The following is a 26314-nucleotide window of genomic DNA, read 5'->3' as shown; positions in this document are numbered from 1 at the left end:
AACAAATTTTGAGATGGAAAATCAGTAGGTTTATGAAGACATATTTTAATTATTTTCTTCTGTAATAAATAAAGAGGATTACAATTGGATTTAAATGAGCTACCCTATCCTATAATTCCATACATAATTACCGATTGAAATAAAGTTAAATATATTGTACGTAATAAACTTATTGACAAGTAATTCCTCAATAAAACAAAATAAAATACTATTTTACGTAATTTATTACAAAGGTAATTAATGTGTTGGTTCCATTTTAAATGATTAATTATCGAAAATTATGCCTAAATACTTAACTTCAGAGGACTCTTTAATAATCGGACATTTACACTGTATAAGACAACAATCAGAATTATGTAATTTAATACTTAATATAGATGTAGGAGGTTTGTTACATTTTTCAGATAATGAGAATGAAATAATGATGGTTTTGTTTTCGTTGATAGAAAGATAATATATGTGAAACCATTTTTTTTATTAATTTAAGTCCATTATTTGAATTATTATATGCATCATGCCAGGTTTTTCCACCAAAAAGTAAAACTGTGTCATATGCATAAGAATAGTGAACACCATTGTATTGTTGTAAGTCAATTTTTAATAAGTCATTAATATATATTAAAAATAGAATATGGCCTAGAACTGTGCCCTGGGGAACACCTATATTAATAATTAAAGGTTAACTTGAATAATTGTCAATTTTCGTTATTTGAATTCTGTCGTTAAGATACGATTTTATTAAGTTTAAAGCATTACCTTTGATTCCTAATAAGTCTAATTTCTCAATTAAGATGTCATGTTTCACTGTATCAGATGCTTTTCTTATGTCCAGGAAAATACCAATATATTTGTTACCTTGTACAATTCTCTAACAATTATAAATTATGAAGTATAAAGGGATAGTTCCTCTTACACAATCGTAGTCAGAGTTTGTACATAAAGAATATGTGCTATCTGTAAGGTCTGTACAAAGTTTCATAACAATCCGTTGGAATGCAGCAGCTAGATTTGCGTTATTGCTCACTGCGTGGCGTGGCGGCCGCAGTGCGGTTTCTGCAGTGGAGCCTTTCCCCCACCGCCACCTGCCACGTCCCATTGTTGCGCCGCCAGGTAGAGTCAGTTTCCACGAGACCTCCGCGCCGACCGTTGCGAGTGCGTCTGCCAACGCGTCAGAATCCTCCACGCCACCGCTCCGCTTCGCAAAGGCGATTGCATCGCACGCAGACGCCGCCACGAGTCCGCGTCTGCGCAGCAGCCATGTTTGTCCAGTTGATTCGACGTCGTCGCAGCCAGAAATGACGCAAGACTTAAGCAGATGCCGCCCAGGGCTGCCAACCGACGTTGAGGTATGCGGGGTGTGAGGGTGTGTAGTGGCTAAACCCGTCGTTTTGTGAAGCTCCAAAGTTTGTGTGAATCCGTGCTTTTGTGTGGACGCGTGTGAAGCTGTGCAGTGGCGGCTCGCTTCCGAGCCCGACGTTTGTGCAAAGTTATCAGTGGCGGCGATTGTGTGGACGCTACTGGAATCCGACGTTGTGTGTGAAACTGTGCAGTGGCGGCTATTCTGGATGCAGCTGAGCCCAACGTTGTGTGTGAAGGTATGCATTGACGGCTTTCTTATGAACGCTGCTGAATCCCAAAGTATTAAGTCTTCGCTAATTATGTAGTAACCATCAGCCAGGCCATCTTTCAACAATAGAGGTCCAGAGGATATGCATTAAACACTACCAAATATACCGTACACAAATTTGCAACATTTTCGGCTAAGTTAGTTCCTTGTACTCCGCTTATACACCTTCAAATGCCTAGAGCTCTCTCCTGAGTCATGCGAACATAACTTTGGCGACATTACCAAAGTCTCACGCTATGCTTTGCATGTACGAATCTGTGACAGGTTAAATTAGGTTGGGTTAGTTTAGGTTTTGTTTTGCCTTGGATATACGAATATGTGACGCGTTAGATTAGGTTAGGTTAGTTTAGGGTTTTGTTATGCCTTGCATATACGAATATGTAATAGGTTGGGTTAGTTTAGGTTTTGTTATGCCTTGGATATACGAATATGTGACGCGTTAGATTAGGTTAGGTTAGTTTAGGGCTTTGTTATGCCTTGCTTATACGAATATGTGACAGGTTAGATTAGGTTAGGTTAGTTTAAGGTTTTGCTATGTCTTGCATATATGAATATCTGATAGGTTGGGTTAGTGTTAGGGTTTTGTTATGCCTTGCATATACGAATATGTAATAGGTTAGGTTAGTTTAGGTTTTGTTATCCCTTGGATATACGAATATGTGACGGTTTAGATTAGGTTAGGTTAGTGTTAGGGTTTTGTTATGCTTTGCATATACGAATATGTAATACGTTAGGTTAGTTTAGGTTTTGTTATGCCTTGGATATACGAATATGGACGGGTTAGATTAGGTTAGGTTAGTTTAGGGTTTTGTTATGCTTTGCATATACGAATATGTAATAGGTTAGGTTAGTGTTAGTGTTTTGTTATGGCTTGCATATACGAATATGTGACGGGTTAGATTAGGTTAGGTTAGTTTAGGGTTTTGTTATGCTTTGCATATACGAATATGTAATAGGTTAGGTTAGTGTTAGTGTTTTGTTATGGCTTGCATATACGAATATGTGACAGGTTAGATTAGGTTAGGTTAGTTTAGAGTTTTGTTATGCCTTGCATATACGAATTTGTAATAGGTTAGGTTAGTGTTAGTGTTTTGTTATGGCTTGCATATAGGAATATGTAACGGGTTAGATTAGGTTAGGTTAGTTTAGGGTTTTGTTATGCCTTGCATATACGAATATGTAATAGGTTAGGTTAGTGTTAGTGTTTTGTTATGGCTTGCATATAGGAATATGTAACGGGTTAGATTAGGTTAGGTTAGTTTAGGGTTTTGTTATGCCTTGCATATACGAATATGTAATAGGTTAGGTTAGTGTTAGGGTTTTGTTATGCCTTGCTTATACGAATATGTGACAGGTTAGATTAGGTTAGGTTAGTTTAGGGTTTTGTTATGCTTTGCATATACGAATATGTAATAGGTTAGGTTAGTGTTAGTGTTTTGTTATGGCTTGCGTATAGGAATATGTGACGGGTTAGATTAGGTTAGGTTAGTTTAGGGTTTTGTTATGCCTTGCATATACGAATATGTAATAGGTTAGGTTAGTTTAGAGTTTTATTATGCCTTGCATATACGAATATGTGACAGGTTATATTAGGTTAATTTAGGGTTTTGCTGTGCCTTGCATAGGCCTATATGAATATCTGATATGTTGGGTTAGTGTTAGGGTTTTGTTATACCTTGCATATACGAATATGTGACAGGTTAGGTTAGGTTAGGTTAGGTTAGTTTAGGGCTTTGTTATGCCTTTCATATACGAATATGTGACAGGTTAGATTAGGTTAGGTTAGTTTAGGGCTTTGTTATGCCTTGCTTATACGAATATGTAACAGGCTAGATTAGGTTAGGTTAGTTTAAGATTTTGCTGTGCCTTGCATATATGAATATCTGATAGGTTGGGTTAGTGTTAGGGTTTTGTTATGCCTTGCATATACGAATATGTGACAGGTTAGGTTAGATTAGATTAGATTAGTTTAGGGTTTTGCCATTACATGTACGAATATGTGATAGGTTAGGTTAGTTTAGGGTTTTCTTATGCCTTACATAACTTATATGAATATGTAACAGGTTAGGTTAGATTAGGTTAGTTTAGGGTTTTGCCATGCCTCACAGTTACGAATATGTGATAGGTTAGGTTAGTTTAGGGTTTTCTTATGCCTTACATTATTTTTTTTAACAATTTATTGATCGATCAGCGCATTTAGCGCTATACAGATCATTTCTAAAAAATATAAATACAATGTATGTCACTGAATTGAGGGCAGCCTGTGCCTTACATAACTTATATGAATATGTGACAGGTTTGGTCAGTTTAGTGTTAGAGTTTTGTTATGTCTTAATATACGAATCTGTGTAGGGTTTTCAAGCGCTGGCTGAGGCTGGTGATTTTTTGTTTTGTGATGTTATCAGTACTGGTCTCTAATAAGGTATGTAATGGCAGATTTTCACTTCAGAAATCACGAGAACTGACTGTCCTCTAGTTTCACCAAATTGTTATATATTTACACTTTCAAGGGAAACATGTACCCTGGACTTTTATTGCGGGAACATGGCGGCTTGGCAGATGCTTATTACATGATTACCAAATCTATGTCGTTACGCACCACATATGGACTGATGTCTGATTTGCGTTCTATTCATCAATGAGGAAATGAAACTGATAGATGGTATAGTTTTCTACAAATATACGTAGGCTATATCTGTAAAATTGAATGAAATGTTTTCGTAAGGTTAGGTTTGATTTGTTCGGTTTTTTTTATATGTCTTGCATATATTTTTTTTACAGATAGATGCTCAAATAGATTTACCGTGGGTCTGTTTCAGAAAGTAGAAGTTTGCTTATAAGTAGTGTAGATTCGTAATTTAGTCTAGCCTACTAAAACTAGAAACAATTTTTTTCATAAAAATAGCAGTTTGAAATAGTAATTGGGAGTGTAGAACTTATATTGGGAGTATTATTTAGCAGTTTAGCAACAATGCCGCTTCATAAAATATGAATACTGCTTATTTACGCCCATAATTAGGCCGTGTCTCAAATATATATCTTCAGCTTAAGTGAATTAGATTGTCGACTTTAAGTAGCCGGATGTGACGTCAGAAGTTATGATCCAAAGCTACATAGTGGATAGTAATCAAGCCCGTAATAGCTAGTAAACGAAAATACTTGCTTGAATGTTGACTTGTACACTAATTAATCTTGGACACCTCATTAGCAAATGAAGTTCTGAAATCTGAAGATGCCTTGGAAATGAAATGTAAGTGCAATGTAGAATGATGTTAAATTTGACATTGTTAGTACCTTTTTTTTTTACATCTTTTAAATATTGTAATATTTCAAGCCCTTATCTTTTCCTCATATTTCGATTGTTGATAACAAAACGTAATTTTCATAGATATCTTTTGAAAATCTTTTATGTTTCTACAGCTTCTACGGTTTCTTTTTTTTTTTTTTTTTGTAGGGTCTGAGGAAGTTACCATTCAGTACATAAACCTGAGAATCAAGTTTCATGAACTGTTCACTGGAAAACTGTTCATAATGGCAGAACTAAAATCTGCAAACAATAACAGCTGATAACTCGTGATGAAACTGCATTAGGACACTGACTTCTTAATTTAGTGCTATTTCGTAATGTCATGGCTTTTAGAAAAATACTCTATGAAGAAGGCCATGATTCCAGCATACATGTTCAAAGCTCCCTAGTGTGTACCTACGTAAAGATTAATAACCATTGTCTCTAGTGTGTAGTTTACAAGTCACCTAATTGCTTGGCACTATCATGTAGCGTAGATTTGAACTTTGGGACACCTTAGGTCGCGTTTCTAAAAAGCCGGAAGTGACGTCAGAAGTCATTTTCCAAAGCTACATAGTGCATAGCAATCAAGTCCGTAATAGGTAGTAAACGAAAATGCTTGCTTGAGTGATGACTTATTCACTAAATAAACATGGATACCTCATCACCAAATGGGGTTATGAAATCTGAAGATGCTTTGAAAATGAAATAATGTAAATATAATGTAGAATAAAACGTTAACTTTGAACATTGACATTATTAGTACCTTCTGTACAATGCTTTAAACATTATTGTAATATATTCCTTGGCTGTAATCTCTCCTATATTCATTCTCGAGATATAGATAATAAATTAGCCAAATTTCAACAGCTGCTAAGAACAATTAGAAATACACTGTTTAAGAAGGTCCGGCAAGACACAATTTTGAAATTCTACAAAACAATGGCCATTCCAACTTTGCTATATGGATCAGAAACTTGGACTCTAACAACTAGTCAACTGAAAAGAATAGAAGCAGCTGAGATGAGATTACTAAGACCGCTACACTCTCTATGACCAGAAATATAATGAAGACATCCGACAAGAACTAAATATCGCAGCCATTACAGAGACAATCCACAAGTATCGGAGCAACTGGCATGAGCATGTTCTACGGATGCCAAATGATAGACTACCCAGGAGATTATTAAATTACAGACCCCTTGGATACCGAGATCCTGGACGCCCGAAGAAGCGATGGAGAGACCAGCTTTTCACCTGAGACGGAACAGGCCAAATGGCCTAAACCCTGATAGCTATTTATGATGATGATGATGATTAAGCCCTTATCTTTCCCACGTAACTCGTAATGAAACTGCATTAGGACACTGCCTTCTTAATTCAGTGCTGCACCGTGATGTCTTGGTTTTTATAAAAGTAGTCTATGGTTATGAAGAAGGCCATGTTTCCAGCATACATGCCCTAAACTCCCTAGTGTGTAGTCAGGTAGTTGCTAGGCACTATTGTGTAATATGGACTTGAGCTTTGAGACATGGCCTTAATATTCCATTTTATTAGTTAATGGAGAATGATAAAAGAGGGGAATATATTTAGAAGTAATATAGTATATTTTTTTAAAATAATTTTGAAGAAAATGCATTCCTCTTGCTTTCTTGATTGCTGTTGAATCATTTTTAGAGCATAATATTTCAAGGAATGGGCTCAAACGCCAAAATAGCAATTACACATTGTTTTATGCTACATTGGTTAGGCACTGGAACACAGTATTACACCATTGCTGACATGCGTGGGGTTCCAAGAGCAGCTGTATGTAGAATAATTAAACGTGGTGAATAGTAATCTATAAATGAAGAACTCTGTAAAGAACTTGTACGATGACCGGAACATGTAGATACAGTACGTTTACTAACTAAATAAAAGTAGGCCCATTTACCCTGCTGTGCAAATAAGATGATAACGTATAATAATATTTCTAAATATCTCATGTATTCACAGGATCTTTGTGAAGAATTAATGTTCTATATAAAATAAAGCAAAACATGTTTTATGTGTTATTTGTCACACCCGTTACAGAAAATAGCTTTATTATTTTTAATTAAAATAAACGGTCACAGAACTTACCAACACAGATACTATAGTTAATGTCATTCTTTAAGTACCAGTATACAATTTTTGAGATCCAATTGAAAACGATTAACAGATTTTTAAGGTAATTTAAAATGAAGTGTTAAGATGGGTGACGTTTTTGTCACATCCGTTACAACGCAAAAAATGACGATGAAATGAAAATCTATTTCCATTTTAAAAAATTAACTTCCAAAACTGTGTATTATATCACATCCATTGCTAAAAGAACAGCTGTTTAGTGAATTTGGTGGGTTGCCATTAATTAATTATTTATTCCCAAGAACTTTTCAAACAAGTTTTATTGTTTCAGGGCTTTCTGTTCTTTCTTTAGTAGGCCTAATTTTGACTCAGTGCAAGACAGCGATGCAATTGAGTTACTAAGTTGTACTAATAAATTCAGTGCATAGAGGAGGCCATGAAATACAATATAGATAATACATACTCTTTGATTGAAGCCCTACTCTGACTGTTAAAAGTGGTGCAGGAATTTTAGGAGTGCAGAGTTTTGTTTATGAGACAGAACGTCTTACCTGGTAACTAGTAATTTTATACTCAAAATTGTTAAAAGTAGTTCTTTTATGAAACAGGCTCCAGAACACGAAGAAAGAAGCGTTTTCCCGCGTAGTGCATCATAATGGCGGGTTTCGTGATTTCGTGTGAAAATGTCTGACAAAATCATCGGTCTGGTATGTAAGAAATGAGAGAATTTGGCGTGGGTTGCATGTGTCTACAGATTTCGTAATTTCGTACATTTCTAGGTTATTTTCAATTATGCAAATCAGTTTTTTTCTGTCGAGTGTTGTGCGTAGCTAGATTTATCGAGATTCCTAGTACAATTTTTTGTCCAGGGAAAATACTCGTTTCTAACTCAAAACGACGTAAATATCGCCTTTGATTGTACCACTTAAACCTATGTGCAGTGAGAGTAAACGAATTTTTACGTAACGTTTCTGTAAAGTTAGTTATTAGTGGTAGCTACTGTATTTGTGCGGGCGCGAGCAAATCAGTTGTTTGTGTGAAGGTATATCAGTGACGAATTTTTTATGAGGTTGTCAGCTCCTGAGTCATATTCGTTCAGCTGACAGGAATGCACTGCGTTAGAGCTTCCCGCGAGTCTATCCTCTTTCCTCTTTCAGCAAAGGGACGGGAAGGCTATCAGATATCGTGGACACTTTGATCGTTCCTGACTTGCTTACAATGAAAGAACTTTCGTCCGACAAGACGTCAAATGTTCTACTGCTCCCACCTGCAGCATGAAGTTGGTCCTATGAGAACATAATGATAAGAGCGTAGGAATTGCCTTAATCTTTGGAAAAAAAATACTAGAATATTTCTCATACTTTTTATTACAGTATGTCAAGAAATAAAACGTTCATTTTCCAACGCAACTGAACTTTTCGAAGCCTCTCAAGTTTACAGTTATGCAAATGAAATCTCTGCGAAAGAGTCCCGCTCTTCTTATGTTTCACAGTTCGGAATATTGTACGAGTATTGATGTCATATTCTGTGTTAGCATTACTAAAGCAAAGAAATTAGTTTTGGACGGTTATATAGTGAAGTACACGTAACATTAGTTCCTAAAAAGCTATTTTGGCCGTCTTTTCTGGTCTTCCAACTGTTACCAGATATTACCAAAGCAGGTAAAAGCACAATGTTATGTACCAGAGCCATCGTCAGTTACAAGCCGGAGCATGGGTAGGTTTGGCAACGCTGAGTTGAGGCGGGCGGAGGCGAAATAAAAGCATGACGTTTGACTTTTAGTGCTTTGATTTCGTTGTCACATGCACATTTTCGACATTAATTGATACAAAACTATGGTCAGAGTATTCAGTGTATTGATGTACGTAATTTATTACGGAATCCGAAATGGTATTTTATTTGAATTTCAGAATACCGCGTAAGTACTTGCATACAGCCACTTATAACTTAAAAAATTAAAAGCATACGTGTTTTTTATTGATGGTACAAAGGAAAATAAATAAATACTTAAAGAAATGTTACTTGTACCAAAAATATATAAAATAGCGACGTACTTTCGCAGTACCGTATTCCAATCAATTAACCATTATGTGGGTAGTAAATTGACAATGTTTTGTCGCTTTATGTTGTTTCAGCTCTGACGTGAAAGGTCTAGGATATCATATACATTTTAATTTCATGTGATTATCTGTCGTGCTTTTCTATAAATATTTCAGATGCCCAGGAAGCCAGTTTTAGTTTGAACCTCGCTAGTCACCATAACAATACTATTATCGTAAATTATTTGTTACAAATTTTCTAAAATAAAATTTTAAATAGGCCAAGGCCAAGTATAAAGATCTATGAAAAAATAAAGAGACATACCTTCAGCATAATACGTAACAAAACACATCATTATCTATTAAGTATGTGCCAATTAGCGTAAACTCGGTGAACTTTAAATCCTGTAAATACGAAGTGAAAAGAAACGTGTTTATAATTAATTTATTACAAAAGAAATAATATTAATAAACAAACCTTGAAAACCAACAAAGTGAGTGTATGCATCTACAAATATAGACAGTTCTGACGTACAGCAGGCATTCCGAATCTTCAACAAAACTGCAACATTTATGGGATCACAAAACAGCTGTTTACAATGAACTTGAAAATCAACGGCGTAACTTTATTGATATATATATATATATATATATATATATATATATATATATATATATATATATATATATTACTTGGTTGGGAATTTTCCGGAGTTTTCCTTCAACCAATTGAAGCGTAATTGCTGGGTAACACTAGGCGTTGGACCTCGGACTCATTTCGCCATCATTAAGTCACATACCAGTGTCATCATTAGGTTAAGTTCACGGTGAAGCATCCTGTATTCATGAAAGAGCGCGACCATTCGGCGACAAATATTCACAGAATAGGAGTGGTAAAGCACAGTAAGGTTCAGGCTGCGGTGCTAACCTTCGGGCCCTTCCTCCGTATAAAAAATATCGGCAACCTCATATTCATTAGTTTCAATAGTTCATGATTCATGAGACCTAACCTAAAATTTACTGTTTGGCCACATGAAATGATTAGTACGAACTACGAAAACCTAATACCACTTTAAAATATATAATGTTTATTTACTAATTACTACTATCTTATTTATTAATATTGATATTATTAATTACTGATTTACATCTGATTGAGGTTGTGGCTGATATTTTAACAATAATTGTTTGTATGTCTTAAGTCTGGTTAGTGAAATATGTTACTAGTCAGCGATGTATGAAATGGAGGGGGAAAGGAACTGACCATCTTATCCTATTATCTCCTGGCTTAGTTGTCTCATGAATGATGCCTCTGGTATCATTTGTGAGCTTCCAACCTGCACTCTTGAGTTGAGTAAACGAATTAATTACTTTCAAATTTCAAATAATACTCGCTACTAACTTTCTTTCATGAACGTTGACAGCTTCTTCAGAAGCAAATGTTGCTGTCAACATTATAGTTACAAAGTAACTGCCAGTTGTATTTTGTCAGTGCCGAAATTCGGAACAGAGTTGCCATAGGAAAATTCAACCTGACAACTAGAAAATTACTATAATCCATACTATAGAGGTAAAATGGTTAAGTTTCGCCCTTAGGGTATAAGCACAGTCTACTACAGGGACATCACTTTATTTTTACCAACATTTTTAACATTAACCTGGCTATACTCGGAAACACTGTTACCCCCCTTCCATTACAGGAGTTTGGAGTTGCTAGTGCAATATGTAAACAAATCATTTTACTAGCTATAGGAGGTGAGAAAAGTAGTGTATCCATTTATGTTACAGGGAAATATAGTAGGCCTATTATGATTTTCAGTTTGATCATTACTTTTACAGTATTTTATCAAAAAATAGTATAGTAACATTTTTTTTTCACAAACTCAACTCTTCAGGTGGTTATATTCATTATGTAATATCTACTTCATTCAGCATATTACTAACCTAATCTATTCCTGAGAATTTTGTGAACATTTACGTAAGAAACCCAAATTTCTACAGCTAACTTCTTGACTGACTTATTAGGACTTCCCTGCATCCTTTCTCTAGCATCTTCTACAGCATCTTCTGTCACCTTTGTTGGCCATATTACACTTTTCTTCCTTTCTGTACACTCTGTTGCTCTAAATTTATCTACCAGATTAATGACATTTCTACGAAAATATTCCGTAATGATATAATCAGGAAATTGTCCTTCATACCTACAAACAGTAAAACAAAACTCTTGTTTAAATAATGCTGTTAAGTACCGTGCCATATTATAGGGTACCGTACTTTCGGTAACTCTAATCTTCACTTGTGTTCAGTCCACACAGATAAATTCAGTTATGCTACACACCATACCTGTGTGAAAATAAACTTCAATTATATAAGCTCTTTCTTCTATAGAAAACGCAACATATTTCTGATACACACTGTACTCTGTACTGTTTACTTCACTGCTAGCAACAGGGGCCGTAAGTTTGTGTGACTGACGTTAGCAAGGACATTAGTGAAAGGGGTGGGAGTCAAGTACATTTAGAAACGCAGGTACAATAAAAATTGAAGTAAAAATAAAATGATGTCCTTGTATATACAGTCGTGGTGCTTGAGTTTATGAGGGTAATAGGAGCAATAGACTGTGCAAGTACTATTTCGCATTGTCTGTAATGGGCGATAGTAGCGATCGTAGTGGTTAGCAACTATCCATGGATGCATATTTACTACGTATTGAGCTTCATGACTGTACATATACTAGACTGTGGTATACAGTAAGTATAGGGTATATACCCGCGACTTGAATGCCCGTTTCTAAATGGATGTTTGTAAACTAACATATTCACTGCAATGATTTCAGACTTTTGAGACTGAAGCTCTCGACGCTATTAAAAGCATTTTATTTTGTGTCTCCCTTTACGAACGAGTGATTCTACACCCAGCATTCTTATCTGCCTCTCTGTTTGTATACGCGATTCAAACTGGCTTGTAATAATGAAGTTTTCGCTCTCGGAGCGTCCCGGAGAAATAACTTGCCGTAACTCAATTAGAAACAGTCGCTTAACTTTAAAACATTTAATAATATTTCAGAATATAGTACCTCACGAAAATTATGCCCCTCTGTTTATGTACAGGGCTAGAAAGAACTTCACAATTTTCAGGAGCCAGCACGTTTATTTAAGATACAGGATAAAGAAGGACTAATCTAACATGGGGAAGTCGATATGTGCATCTCATGATCGTATTGTAAAGCTTGGAGAGCAGATTATAGAGATGATGAGGCATTTTAAATGACTTCCAAATTGTTTGTTTCTCAATGAATTAATTGCAACTTCTGTGGGTCATTCAATAGGTCAATGGTAAATGCATCGCGAGTACGACTGAAATCCCTTTGCTTGCACTCTTCCATTTATGTTCTAGTTTACTGTTCCGTAATGTGTTATAATTAACATTAATTCACACCTGCTATACTCGTCCATTAGCATGTATGACAAAATAATCTTTCAACATGTGTCAGTAGTTAAATTATGACAAAGTCATCTTAGTTGAAATTGGTTTAAAATAGCCCCGGTATTAAAATCTGACAAGCTACCCCGGTCCATTCATCTATCTATCTATCTATCTATCTATCTATCTATCTATCTATCTATCTATCTATCTATCTATCTATCTATCTATCTATCTATCTATCTATCTATCTATCTATCTATCTATCTATCTATCCATCCATCCATCCATCCATCCATCCATCCATCCATCCATCCATCCATCCATCCATCCATCTATCTATCTATCTATCTAATCTGTCTATCTATCTATCTATCTATCTATCTATCTATCTATCTATCTATCTATCTATCTATCTATCTATCTATCTATCTATCTATCTATCTATCTGTCTATATATCTATATTATCTATCTATCTATCTATCTATCTATCTATCTATCTATCTATCTATCTATCTATCTATCTATCTATCTATCTATCTATCTATCTATCTATCTATCTATCTATCTATCTATCTATCTATCTATCTATCTATCTATCTATCTATCTATCTATCTATCTATCTATCCATCCATCCATCCATCCATCCATCCATCCATCCATCCATCCATCCATCCATCCATCCATCCATCCATCCATCCATCCATCCATCTATCTATCTATCTATCTAATCTGTCTATCTATCTATCTATCTATCTATCTATCTATCTATCTATCTATCTATCTATCTATCTATCTATCTATCTATCTATCTATCTATCTATCTATCTATCTATCTATCTATCTATCTATCTATCTATCTGTCTATATATCTATATTATCTATCTATCTATCTATCTATCTATCTATCTATCTATCTATCTATCTATCTATCTATCTATCTATCTATCTATCTATCTATCTATCTATCTATCTATCTATCTATCTATCTATCTATCTATCTATCTATCTATCTATCTATCTATCTATCTATCTATCTATCTATCTATCTATCCGTCCATCCATCCATCCATCCATCCATCCATCCATCCATCCATCCATCCATCCATCCATCCATCTATCTATCTATCTATCTATCTATCTATCTATCTATCTATCTATCTATCTATCTATCTATCTATCTATCTATCTATCTATCTATCTATCTATCTATCTATCTATCTATCTATCTATCTATCTATCTATCTATATTATCTGTCTATCTATCTGTCTATCTATCTGTCTGTCTGTCTGTCTGTCTGTCTGTCTGTCTGTCTGTCTGTCTGTCTGTCTATCTATCTATCTATCTATCTATCTATCTATCTATCTATCTATCTATCTATCTATCTATCTATCTATCTATCTATCTATCTATCTATCTATCTATCTATCTATCTATCTATCTATCTATCTATCTATCTATCTATCTATCTATCTATCTATCCATCCATCCATCCATCCATCCATCCATCCATCTATCTGTTCATCAATACACCTATATCTTTGTCTGTTTGATTTAATATTGAAGTTATATCGCTTTCTTCCCTATATGAAGCAACTTATATGAGTATTTGAGACATGAAACAAAATTAATTTATTCCTTTGTTCACTTTGGTTTCTCCTTTTAGTGGCACTCAGGGCTTTGGCTTGTCCTGCGAAACACCGTGCTTCGAAACTACGTAGCGAGACCAGTCTTTTGTTTTGAGGTAAATTCGTATTAAGAAACTACAGTAGTATATTCATCTTTTTTTTTTTTGTTTGGCAGTCTTGTAAAGCCATTTCAATAATTTCGGCTTCAGTTTTATTTCAAGGAAATTGTAACAATTTGTTTAATTTCTCATAATTTTAAACACAACGAAGATCCTGGAGCGCCCTGTACTTAGGATTGGAATAAGTTTTACAGTATAAAGAAAAGTGCTGTGTGTTATGTCAGTAACTTAAAAATTTATTCTACAGTTAAACTACAAACATAAATGCAAAAGTGGAAATAAGGCGATTCGATTTCTGGACTTCATGCATGCCAATGTGTGACATTAGCCACGTAAGTAGGTCACTGAGAAGCGAAGAACTCTATTGACGGCGGATTGTAAAACGTCATTTCCTGGAGAAATAACTTATGCCTACGTCTGTTAACCTCAATGTATTGGCCTCTGTTCTTCAAACGCAGCAACCTCACATGTTCTGCCTGGAGCCTTCTTCCAGGGACAAGGTCTTCCACGGTCCGTAAATCCAGAACATGAAACCCCCAGCTATGGATAAAATGCAGTCCTTACGTGAGTTGCAACACAATAAATAATGGATAAATGTACGTTACACAAAGAAACGCTAAAGTGGCAACGTCTCCCATCCTCTGTTGTTTTGCTATTGCACAAACCCGTTTCTCAACAGTGTCTAATACTGACAAGTCTCATGCCAGTTTCTCCAAGTAATATTTAATTTGGCTTAACTAGTGTTTTCTTAATAGGTTATTTTACGACGCTTTATCAACATGTTAGGTTATTTAGCGTCTGAATGGGATGAAGGCGATAATGCCGGTGAAATGGGTCCTTAGTCCAGCACCGAAAGTTACCCAGCATTTGCTCATATCGGGTTGAAGGAAAACCCAGGAGAAAACCTCAACCAGGGGCCTGTTTCTCAAAAATACTAGTTTAGTAGTTCACCAGTTACTAGTGACCAGATTAGGCCTATATTTCACCAGTTCTAGTAGAGTCTGTTTCTCAAACTATTTTACCAGTCTAGTAACTTGTGACAATTTTTCACTAGTCACATGATCTGGTTCACTTGTCAGCTGATTGAGTTCTTTTGTTTATAGTCATTGGTAGATATTGTTATGTGAACTTAGAAAGCTAAGTTGTTTGTTTTGGTTTTGATTTCTCTTTTCGGTTGAAATTCCATAAATTAAAAGCAAATTAACTATACTCAAAATGATTAATGAATCAAAGGATATATTATTCGGTGCTTTTTCAAGCATATTAACAAAAATGATAAAGTAAACGAAATGACAAGAAATTTTGTAGTGTGTGAGGCTAGGCAACTGATACCTCAGAACAAAGATTATGTATACGTTAGGGACACTTACTGGTCCAACATTAAGAAAGCAACTTCGATAAGTACCAATTCAAGTTCACAGCATATTATGTAGTCTAGCTAGTGGGTCTACTTCCGACATGAATGTCACTTATGACTTGATGAAAATTTGCTAATTTTTTTTAGTCTTAAATTTGATATACTATTCATAAATTATTGTCGTTTTATATTTAATTTGTAGGCTAAAGTTGACAATGTCAGAAGAACTGGCAGAGGAGGAGGAAAGTCAGCAAAAATTACTGCAGTTGATGAATTGGTATTACAGTAGATTATTAGTAAAGAATTCTGCAAGTGTTGCTGGTCTAGGACAGAAAGCTGATGGCATTGGAAAATAATCAACATCGCGATTTGTAGAGCAATTTGTATTTTAAGCTTTGATGATAATGTATGACTTCTATTTGTTTGTCTTGTTATGGCAGGTCCCACTGTATTTAACAACTCTCCAAGCTTTTCAGCACTTTATTTAAACCGTTCATTATATTTAAACAATGCTCCCTTAAAGGAATAATAATTGTTCTTTCTCGATATAGTTTTAGCTTTTCTCACAACAACTTCATCACTTCAATCAGAATCACGAAACCACATAACTACAGTATTTTGTTTTATTATCTGAGAAAGGTTGTCACTGGTAACTAATAATATAAAAATCACCAGTCTTTAGAGTCTTGTAGGAATAATCCTGTTGAATACTAGTATAATCAAATAGATTAGCATTTTGAGAAACAGAATCACTTATGAACTGGTAAAATTGACCAATATTACTAGTCTGTGAACTGGTAACTACTACTTTACCCTTGTAGTTTCTAGAAACACAAACTTGGAAAATAAACTAATAATACTACTGTACAGACTACTATTACTTGTCCATGAGTTTTGAGAAACAGGCCCCAGGTGACTTGCCCCGAGCGGGATTCGAACCCGAGCCACCTGGTTTCGCGCCCAGACGCGCTAATCGTTACTTCACAGGTGTAGACTAACAAGTGTTAAATTAATAGCCTGTTTATTTTTAACGTTTTGTTAATGTATTTTTCATTTCTCAACATCATTTGTTTAAAACAACCAACACTTAACTATTGCCGTCGTTAACACTATTTTTACCTCTGATTGAGGTTCTGGCTGATATGTATCTATTATCAGGCAGTATATCTCACTTGACGATATGTGTCAGAGGAAGAACAATTGTTTGTATGCATCTGGAAAATGTAGCTAATCGGCGATGTATGCATTGGAGGGGAAAAGGAACTGGCCACCCTACCCCATTACGTTAAATGTTCTAACAATACATGGAGAAACCGACTTCAGAGTCGCTGTTGTGATGAAAGCACAGCCTAGCATTTACAGTCACGAAGCTCAATACGTAGTAAATATGCATCCATAGATAGTTGCTAACCACTAGGATCGCTATTATCGCCTCATTACAGACAATGCGAAATAGTACCGGCACAGTCTATTGTTCCTAGCACCCTCACAACTCAAGCTTCGTGAATGTATATACAGGGACATCATTTTATTTTTACTAAAATTTTTAATATTAACCTGGCTATACTTTTAGAGGACCGGAAACACTGTTTGCTACCCCCTTCCGCGACTGTAGTTCGATGAAACTGGCGTAAAACACAAACAAATCAATTTACTAGGTATAGGAGGGAAGGAAAGTAGTTCATCCATTTAAATAAACTAGGAAATATCGTGATTTTGAGTTCGATAATTTTCATTAGGTTTTTATTTAATCAAAATACATTACTGTATTAAGAATAAGTGTTTTTATTCACGAACTGAGTTATCCATGCGAACGTATTCATTATGCAGTGTATATTATACTGTCTACAGCACATTAGCGTACAATATAGAGAATGAAGTTAAATTGAAAAATAATCATCATATGGATATTTAAACAGATTTTTGAAAATGGTGGCCGCTCATTTCGATACAGGCTTCAGTTCTTTTGTGCATATTATCGCACTATAGATTATTGCATCTAATTCCTATTGCCAGTTTCGTCCTTCGTACTTGTAATTCCTGTTGAAATAATTCTGTACCTGCTCTATAAAAGAGTACCTTACGTACTGTAAATTCAATCTTCACTTCTGCCCGAGCCGCACAGATAAAATTACTCAGACATGCTATCTACTGTCCGTCCAAGTGGTTATGTCGCAGGATCGTAGAAAGGGGGGAAATCACGTGACAGTTAATTACTTAAGGAGGCCCTTTTATTAAAGTTATTTTAAACAGTTGTATAATATTACGTAAACGTCCAATTCCTAACAGAAATTAATGTTTTCAGAAAAGAACTAAGACAGCCCAGCTTTTACAGAGGGGGAAGCAGAAGCAGGTGGGGGAAATCGGGATCCGACGTAGGCAAACGGACGACAGTATCTGTGCGAAAATATGATTCAATATTGAAAGCTCTTTCGTCACTGGAAAACGCGAACATATTTCTGGAACATACTATACTCACTAACTCAGTGTTGTTTACTATATGCTGACTTGGTTCTGTGTGGAGGACAGTTCGAACTTCATTAGTAGAAGGGGTGGGAGTGAAGTACATTCAAAAACTCAGGTACAATAAAAATTGAAGTAAAAATAAAATGATGTCCCTGTACTAGACTGTGGTAAAATTACTGGAATTGAAATCTTTGTAAGGACGAGGTCAGAGGCCACAGTTTCCGGTTTTTGTTAGCTATTCCTTTGCTTCAATTGTGATTGTACGTATTCTTTTTTTTTTTCCGACGTTCCTAACGGTAAATAACACATACAGTATCTACTTCCTTATCATGCATTAACTATTGCACACACTATTTACCTTAGAATTAGTAAGATTAATTGTTCATGGCCAAATTCTTTCGCAGTTCCCTCTGAATCCAGACCTACAACCATCTCGTTACAGTTGGATCAAGCCAGATTCCCCCTCGTGCAAAGCTTGGCGTGGACTACCACAGTTTTAGATGACCTTAGCTCAATCCGTTATATGCAGAGCACTTTACCGTATGTAAATTTACATTGAAAACAGTGTGGAGATTCGTAAGCTGTGGTCATATTTGAATAGTTACCTCTGTTGTTTGGACAGGAGTAGTGTTTAAAATAAACCCTGCTAAAAACTTAATTTACGTCAATTTGTACAAAGCAATCTATTTTCGTCTTTTAACCGATGTCTTCCCTCAGTAAGTGTTAGATTTGAAGCTTATTTTTTAGATATCGATTACTAAATATAACAGAGAAAATCTATACGCATATAAAACGAAAAATAGAAATTGAAGTGCGCAGACGAAGTTATTATTAATCTGATCTAAGTATAGCCTTGTACAGAGACCAGGAACGTTTGTAAACTCCCAAGCATCTAATACATCGGCTGCAATATAGGCATATTCATCATTTTCTGCCCAAAGGTAGGTCTTTCTCTGCAAACCCATAATTCTTTAATCTCCACTCTTTTTCGCCTTCCTCTCAGTCTTCGCACATGATCCATATATCTTAATGTCGTCTATCATCTGATATCTTCTTCTGCTCGAAATTTTCTCCCATTCACCATTACTTCCAGTGCATCCTTTTGTAAGCAGATTCTTCTTATCCAGTGACCCAATCAATTTCTTTTTCTCTTCCTGATCAGTTTCATTATTATTCTTTATTCACCCACTCTTTCCAACACAGCTTCATTTCTTATTCTGTCTGTCTATTTCACATGCTCCATTCTTCTCCATATCCACATTTCAAATGCTTCTATTCTTAAATTTGTTGTAATGTCCACATTTCTGCGTCATACCATGCCAAAGCACTTCACTGATCTCTTCTTTAAGCCTAGTTCTTTTTCCAGAGGTCCGCAGAAAATACTTTTTCTATTAACCCTTTCCGCTTGAATGAATCCATTTGAAATTATTAAATATTATGCCCTTTCTAGCAACATAATAGGCCTATATAGTACATAGCTTGGTCCCTATCTTTATCGACATCCCAACGATGGAATCGTTTCAGAAAACGTAATATGATTTTTTTTTTCCAGAAAATATCCAAAATTCGTCTTTTCTTAGGTCAAAATACAAGATAGATGCAAAGAAAAAAATTTCACTCACAAAAACAAATTCAGGTCAGAAGGGGTTAAAAGCTTCTTTTGCCATTACTTTCCTCCTTTTGACTTCCTGGCAGCAGCTCATATTACTACTTATGATACACGCAAGTATTTGAAGCTGTACAGTTATTCTGCTGTTTCATTTGAAATTCGTAGTTATCTTTTTAATTTTTCTTCCGATAACTAGGGTCGTCTTTTTTGGGTTTTGTATTATATAAATAGGCAAACACCTTTTAAAAAAGAAGTAATTTGTCTTTGTTTATTTATTTATCATTTTTCGGAGAGAAAGACAGAAATCGACGAAGAAAACGGCGATGGGAAGTGATGAAGTGTATGATGTTTAGGGCCTGTATTTTATTTGCACTGAATAAATTTACTCCTAGAAAAACGATCTTTCAAATCAGCTGTTTCGACATTTAGAATAAATACAGGGTGTAAGGGGTATAAGTGCCATTATTTTAACTGATGATTATTCATGTCATAAGAAAGAAAAATTGTCCTTACAATTTTTTTCTAATTCCAATATTTAACTAATTATTAAAGTTTACAATATTAGACGTTTTGCAACGTTGCTGGATGGGGAAGAGGGGGTTTAGAAGTGCACAGTACAGCTCAAGCGGGTACAGACATACCGGCACAGATGCTCTGTTCTAATGCAGGAGCGGACCATGATAATACTGTTGTTTACATAAAACGAGCAGCAAATACAAACTTTCAAACTCATTAATAGAACATTATGGTAAATTTACATTTTGTGTAACAGTATTGCATCATTTTTTATTGTATGTCTAAAAAGTAAGCAATAATAGTTTCCTACACGAAATCACACGAACTTTTGTTCTAATGCAAAATTTTAATGTCTCCCGCTTCCGTAAAGCAGTATCATTTTTAAACAAATTTCTGGTTGTGTGATTTTCGAAACGAGGTAAGAGACTCCCAGTTTCTAATAATCTGTTACAAAAGTTCGCCGATTAGGTAACCTTCTTTGAGGAAAACTTTGACGGTACATCCTTCTTGTCTCACTTGAATTACGACGATTTTCTACATAAATTAATAACATATGATGTTCCTAAACTGTAAATGACATTGTAAGTTGCTTATCGAATACCCTGTACTGAACTGCCATCCTCTCGGCAGTAGAGCTATGGACAGGGAGCTTGAACTCAGCTGACTCTTACTTACGTCTGTGCAGAGTACTGCCTGCTGAACACGTTGCCACGTCTTTCACTCCAGAATATCAACAAATTTAAGCATGCATTTTTATTTGATTTCACGAAAACGTAATAGAACACACAAATATTTATTTAAACTAATATTAACTCTTTGCTAGATATACCTACTGATGTAATTGTTTTCGTAATTTTATATAAGCAGTATGACGCAAATAAAATAAGAAAATAATTTTTTTTTCTGGAAAAATATAAAGTTTTGACCCTATGTTGTATGGACATTTTTTGATCCTGTAGACCGTCTTCGACGACTGTGAAAAGGACGTCACTTATATCCCTTACACACTGTGTATGAAACATTTGTACGATTCTCCTATTGCCCGAAATCTAAGCATTATTGCTGTTTTTCATGAGCAGGCGCTACTTCTCGTAAGTTTATGTCTTTCTTGTAAATTGTGACCTCATTATGCATAGCAAAATTTTGAAGTCTGTTGCTGAAGTTGGACACAAGTTCTGAAACTGTTCCGATTCAATTCGGCGTAAATCATTAAGCAAGTAACCGCCTCTATACTGACCGAGACTTTCGAATAATGGCGTCTGCCATATCGACTTTTATTCCGCAACTTCCATTTTGTTAAACTGTCTAAAATAAGAATGGCGGGACTTTCAATAATTATGAATATATTCGTCCGACATTACTGCGGACCGTCAGCAACGTGAGTGTTTTCTATTAATTGTCTGATGATTCTTATTTACTCCGAACAGAGAAATAACGAATGATCTCACTCGTCATTCGTTCGTTGTTCGAAATCATGATGTTCGTTACAACTGATTTGAAAATAAATAGCCATTGTCCAATATTTCCTAAATTAATTGGCTCGTAACTTTTAAGCATATCCGGGTATGTAATTTAATAGAAGAGGTTGTGTACAGCGTACAAGGACACTTCCAAAAACCCGGTCTTGGCTGTTACAGTGCTTCAAACTTAACGTATCCTTGACTGCCTCGCTCGACCTCGAGTTTTTTACCTTCCCAGTACCGGTACTGTGCTCTCTCCGCACTGATGCTGATGTACATAAACCAGTTGAAAACCTAGCAATCATAGATTACGAAACTATGGTTCAAAAAGTAACCGAGACTTAAATGTACTGTAATTTCTGTGCACCGGTTAGTTACACTTGGTTATCTGACACCTCATTTAACTAGGTATAGTCTGTGTTTGTACATTCTAAAGTGATAAGAATAAAACATGCATACCTCTGCAAAGATGATAGTCAGCGCATAGACTCCGCTTACGCAATCCATTGTACACATCGAATGGAACGTATCCTATATTTTCGTGCTGCATTTGTTTGCCTTTCGCCGGTATTATGTCTTCGGATTCTTTATTTCTTTGTTTTTCAGCAATGTTAGGTTGAAAATTTTATAAACTGGAAACTACAGTTATCCTATTTAAAAGAGGATCGTACATTGAAAAGTAAATAAGATAAATATGTTTAGCCTATATTTTGTTTATACCCATGTTCAATTTTGAATGGAACTTTCGGTCTCCTTTTTTATTCTCACGACATGATATTTTTGTTTGCCGAGCCTAACCAAAGACAGACGATTTTATTGATTTAATAATTTCTGGTACAACTTTCGAATGTCAGAATTTTGCATTTTGTATTTTAATTGTTTTAAATAAATTTATCCGTTTTTAAAACATGTATTATTTTGTTATGTGAACGAGAAAATATTAAATATACCTGTTAGCAATTCTGAGAATGTTTCGTGGAGGAAGATGCTGAAATTATGGTCAATTACCCAGAGATTCAATCACGCAATGATGAACGTCATAACAATACTGCTATCCAACTAAAATTTATCTGTGAAAGTAAGTTTCGTGAATGAATTTGCAATGCCTTGTTGTAACATTCCTTTCGCCCTTAAGAAATGTTTAAAAAAGGTGAATGAATATGAGTTGTAATAATAACATTTCTTATTTATTTTTATAAATTTATTCTAACATTCAGCTTTTTTGAGAGTAGACTGGATGACAAAAATTTTTCAACCGAATAATAACAGATATTTCCCATATTTATTCTGCGTTTAATTTCCTCCCGAGTGTTATTTATATTTGTTACTGTCGCTCCAAGATATTTGAATTTTTCCATCTCTTCAAAAGATAAATTTCCAATTTCGCATTTTGTATTCAATTTCGCATTTTATCCCGGATTATGAAACTATAGTAACATACTTTACACGCTTTTAGACATAAAAACACTTATTTTGATAGCATTGTGACACATTTCGCCCATAGTCCTATCGTGATTGCGTAAATCTACCATCTCTAATCATTGGTTATGTCTTTCAACCCCTCGAATATGATCGACTAGAGATTACCGTGGTTAATCTTTTGTTTAAGGGAAGTTCGTGCAGTCAGTGCCAGCGTTTTTGGCGCGTGTCCTTGAGTAAAAGACCAGTCAGTGAGCACTTGTTGCCAGTGCAGCTGAGAACGGTGCCACCCAACACGTCACGTCAGCAATCTGCCAGTCACAGTTGTCAGTCGTATTGCCCACTTTTCGTTTCCGGGGTGTACACTGCCCAGTGAATGGCATCTATTGCCACTTCGACTGAGAGTGGTACCACCTCCTGAACAGATGTGACGTCAGCAATCTGCCAATCACAGTTGTCAGCTTTCTCGCCCACATACTATGGTAAAGACAAAATATTCGCTCTTAACGTTTCCATTACTTATTTCACGCGCCAGAAACGGTGGCTTTGGCTGTACTTGACATTTTTTGACGGTGAAGATTGATATAAACCCTATGCCCATATTATTCCAGATATATTAATAATTTTTGTAGGATGTATTCCAGTATCTACTGTATTTGCAGTAAGAGGCTAGAATTTCAATTGAGTTTATGCTATAATAAGTGAATAGTGTACATCTAATCACAACCATGTAGTGAACTATGTTTAAATTCAAAAATTATTTTAAGGGGAAAGATTTGCTCTAGACTAACCATTGTATTTTTAATTTAAAGCTTAATGTGTATTCACACAGCACTAAGAAAAAGAAAGAGCTCTGATAAATAGTAAAGTATTACATATTTATGACTACTTGAAGCTAGGCTGTTTTACCATTATCTTGCATACGATAAGTACCAATTTCCCTTAAGTCTAAGGTCGATGCACCATAAAATGGTTAACTTGGAGTTATATGGCAATTTTAACCGGTGGTTACACTAACCCACGTTGATCACGTGACCATTGGTATGTAGTCTATGAGAGCGTGCAGTTTCGAATTATAACGGTGTGAAAATTGCTCTCATAATTGCATTACCACATTAATTTCTGTAGTTAATGTAGAAATAATTAAAAGTGTGATAATTCAGTGGCTTACAAAGCTGTCCAGCATAGAAATAACAATTAATTTATAAAGTAGGACACTTTCACGCAGGTCACGTGGGTACTGAAGGCATGCACCATTGATGTGAAAAAATGGCCCATATGAATTATGAGCGGAACAAGGGGCCTTCCGTCGTGGACGGTGTTGGCCATTAATTTTGCATGTTGATGCATATTTTATTATGTGCTTGTACTTGTCAGACAATGTCTTTGTGGATCCGTGGTTCCCGTGTTCATATCCGCCCGTGTGCTCTGGCTGTTAAATGGGGTAGAAGGCCTATCTTTGGAAAGGAAGTAAAACTTAACATGCAAAAGAATCTTTGCCTTCAGTCAAAGGATTCCAAGCAAAATTTATCCATCGTTTCTCGCCTCGTTTCAAAATTGGCCGTCGTAGGTAGTAATCATTAAGGAGCGGATTCCTATGTAATTAAATATTATTTTTGCATGTGATAAAACACAATTAACAAAGTTAAAAATTCCGAACATGAAGTTTCAAGTTTAAACCCCAAATTTTATTTCACATAAAAACACATATTTTCACAAAAAAATTATGTAAGTACATATTTTCAGGAAATCTATTACAAACACATAAATCTTGGAGTTTTTTTACTTAAATAATTTTTTACAAGAACTTTTAAATATTTTAAAACTAAATCAGTTATATCACTCAGAAGTACGTTATCTTTTTTAAGAATTCTTTGTTGCTTCGTGTTTATAAGCGTTGTGTGGTGTATCCGTGATCCATTTTCGTAATAGTACCGCCTCAAGTTCTGAGAACTGCTAGGCAGCATATCATTGTTATTATTAGAGAATAAATTAACGTGGACAAGGAGGAGAGATCTTGCAACACGTAATGAGGAATGTTTATTGTTGCTGAAGATGATTTCATTCCACGCTTTGTTTGTTGAAACACATCAGATAAGAGCTCGGGTATGAACATTATTTAATTTAAACAAATCTCTCGCCTCTCGCTCATGTCCATCAAGTAAGGCAATAGGTCTTGTTGTGATTCCCTGTTATTGGACCTCGTCAATCGATGTCCTTCAAGATATACTACTGAAAGATGGTTATTTAAAAAACGATTTGGCTTTCATATTAGCAAATATAAGCTTTTGTGTGGCACCATAAAAAAACTCAAAACTTCCAAAAACCTTTTGTCTGAAATAGGGAGGTGCGTGCCGTGGAAATTAAACTAGACTCGCTACCAGGTTTAGAAGCACAATTACTAAGGGACAAATTCCAGAATGTTTGGGAAAAGCAGTGGATATAAAAAAATGTGTAAAGTTGCTCAAGTATTGGAAGAGTGCCTGTAGGTGAAATTGACGGTGTATGTATTTGTGACATTCCTTTCTTTAAATATGCACGTCTGACGTCCTGTGACGTGGAAAGATCGTTTTCACAGTATAAGTCGTTGTTCAGAGATACATGTATTTGTGATGGAGAATTTGGAGATGACCTTTGTTGTTCACTGCAATTCTCGGCCAACTACTAGCACTCAAGCGTGGTTGGTGAGTATATAGTAACATTTTTTGTTTCAAACTAAGTAAGGTATTTTTGTCATATTTAAAAAAATATATATATTTTTAATTTTAGCAAATGTTTTCGTACTTTTTAGCACATAAAAAATAAATATATTTAAATTTCTTAGCACATAAAAATCCTCTCCTTAAATCATTCATAGCAATGCATGGAATCTTGTGCAAGAACAGCATGTACGTGAACTAGCTTTACGTCTTATTGTATGTATTGTTTTCCATAAAATTGATTGCATATCAGGTGAACATGATGAACCATAAGTAATATTATAAATTTCTGAAGTGAAGTTTTATATGATATTCTTATTGAATTTGGTATTCCCAAGAAACTAGTGCGATTAATTAAAATGTGTCTCAGTGAAACTTACAGCAGAGTTCGTACAGGCCAGTTTCTATCTCATGCTTTTCCAATTCACTGTGGGCTAAAGCAGGGAGATACACTATCACCTTTACTTTTTAACTTCGCTCTAGAGTATGCCATTAGGAAAGTCCAGGATAACAGAGAGGGTTTGGAATTGAACGGGTTACATCAGCTGCTTGTCTAT

General features: G+C 35.3%; 1 protein-coding gene across 5 annotated transcripts in view; it reads left to right on the top strand.

The window, feature by feature from the left end:
- ASPP (Ankyrin-repeat, SH3-domain, and Proline-rich-region containing Protein) overlaps positions 1-26314 on the top strand; it is a 1244753-nt gene that overhangs the window by 777296 nt on the left and 441143 nt on the right. The window contains exon 1 of one of the 5 annotated variants that reach the window (XM_069815408.1): positions 1115-1346. The exons of 3 other annotated variants lie outside the window; for them this stretch is intronic. The gene's annotated coding sequence lies outside the window, so the exon portion shown is untranslated. Of the gene's footprint in view, positions 1-1114; positions 1596-26314 lie in introns of those variants that run through there. One more of the 5 variants, XM_069815406.1, reaches the window with a different exon arrangement.

The sequence above is a fragment of the Periplaneta americana genome, chromosome 16 (genome assembly GCF_040183065.1).
Source record: "Periplaneta americana isolate PAMFEO1 chromosome 16, P.americana_PAMFEO1_priV1, whole genome shotgun sequence".
Taxonomy (NCBI): domain Eukaryota; kingdom Metazoa; phylum Arthropoda; class Insecta; order Blattodea; family Blattidae; genus Periplaneta; species Periplaneta americana.
This window is presented reverse-complemented; position numbering and strand designations above follow the sequence as displayed.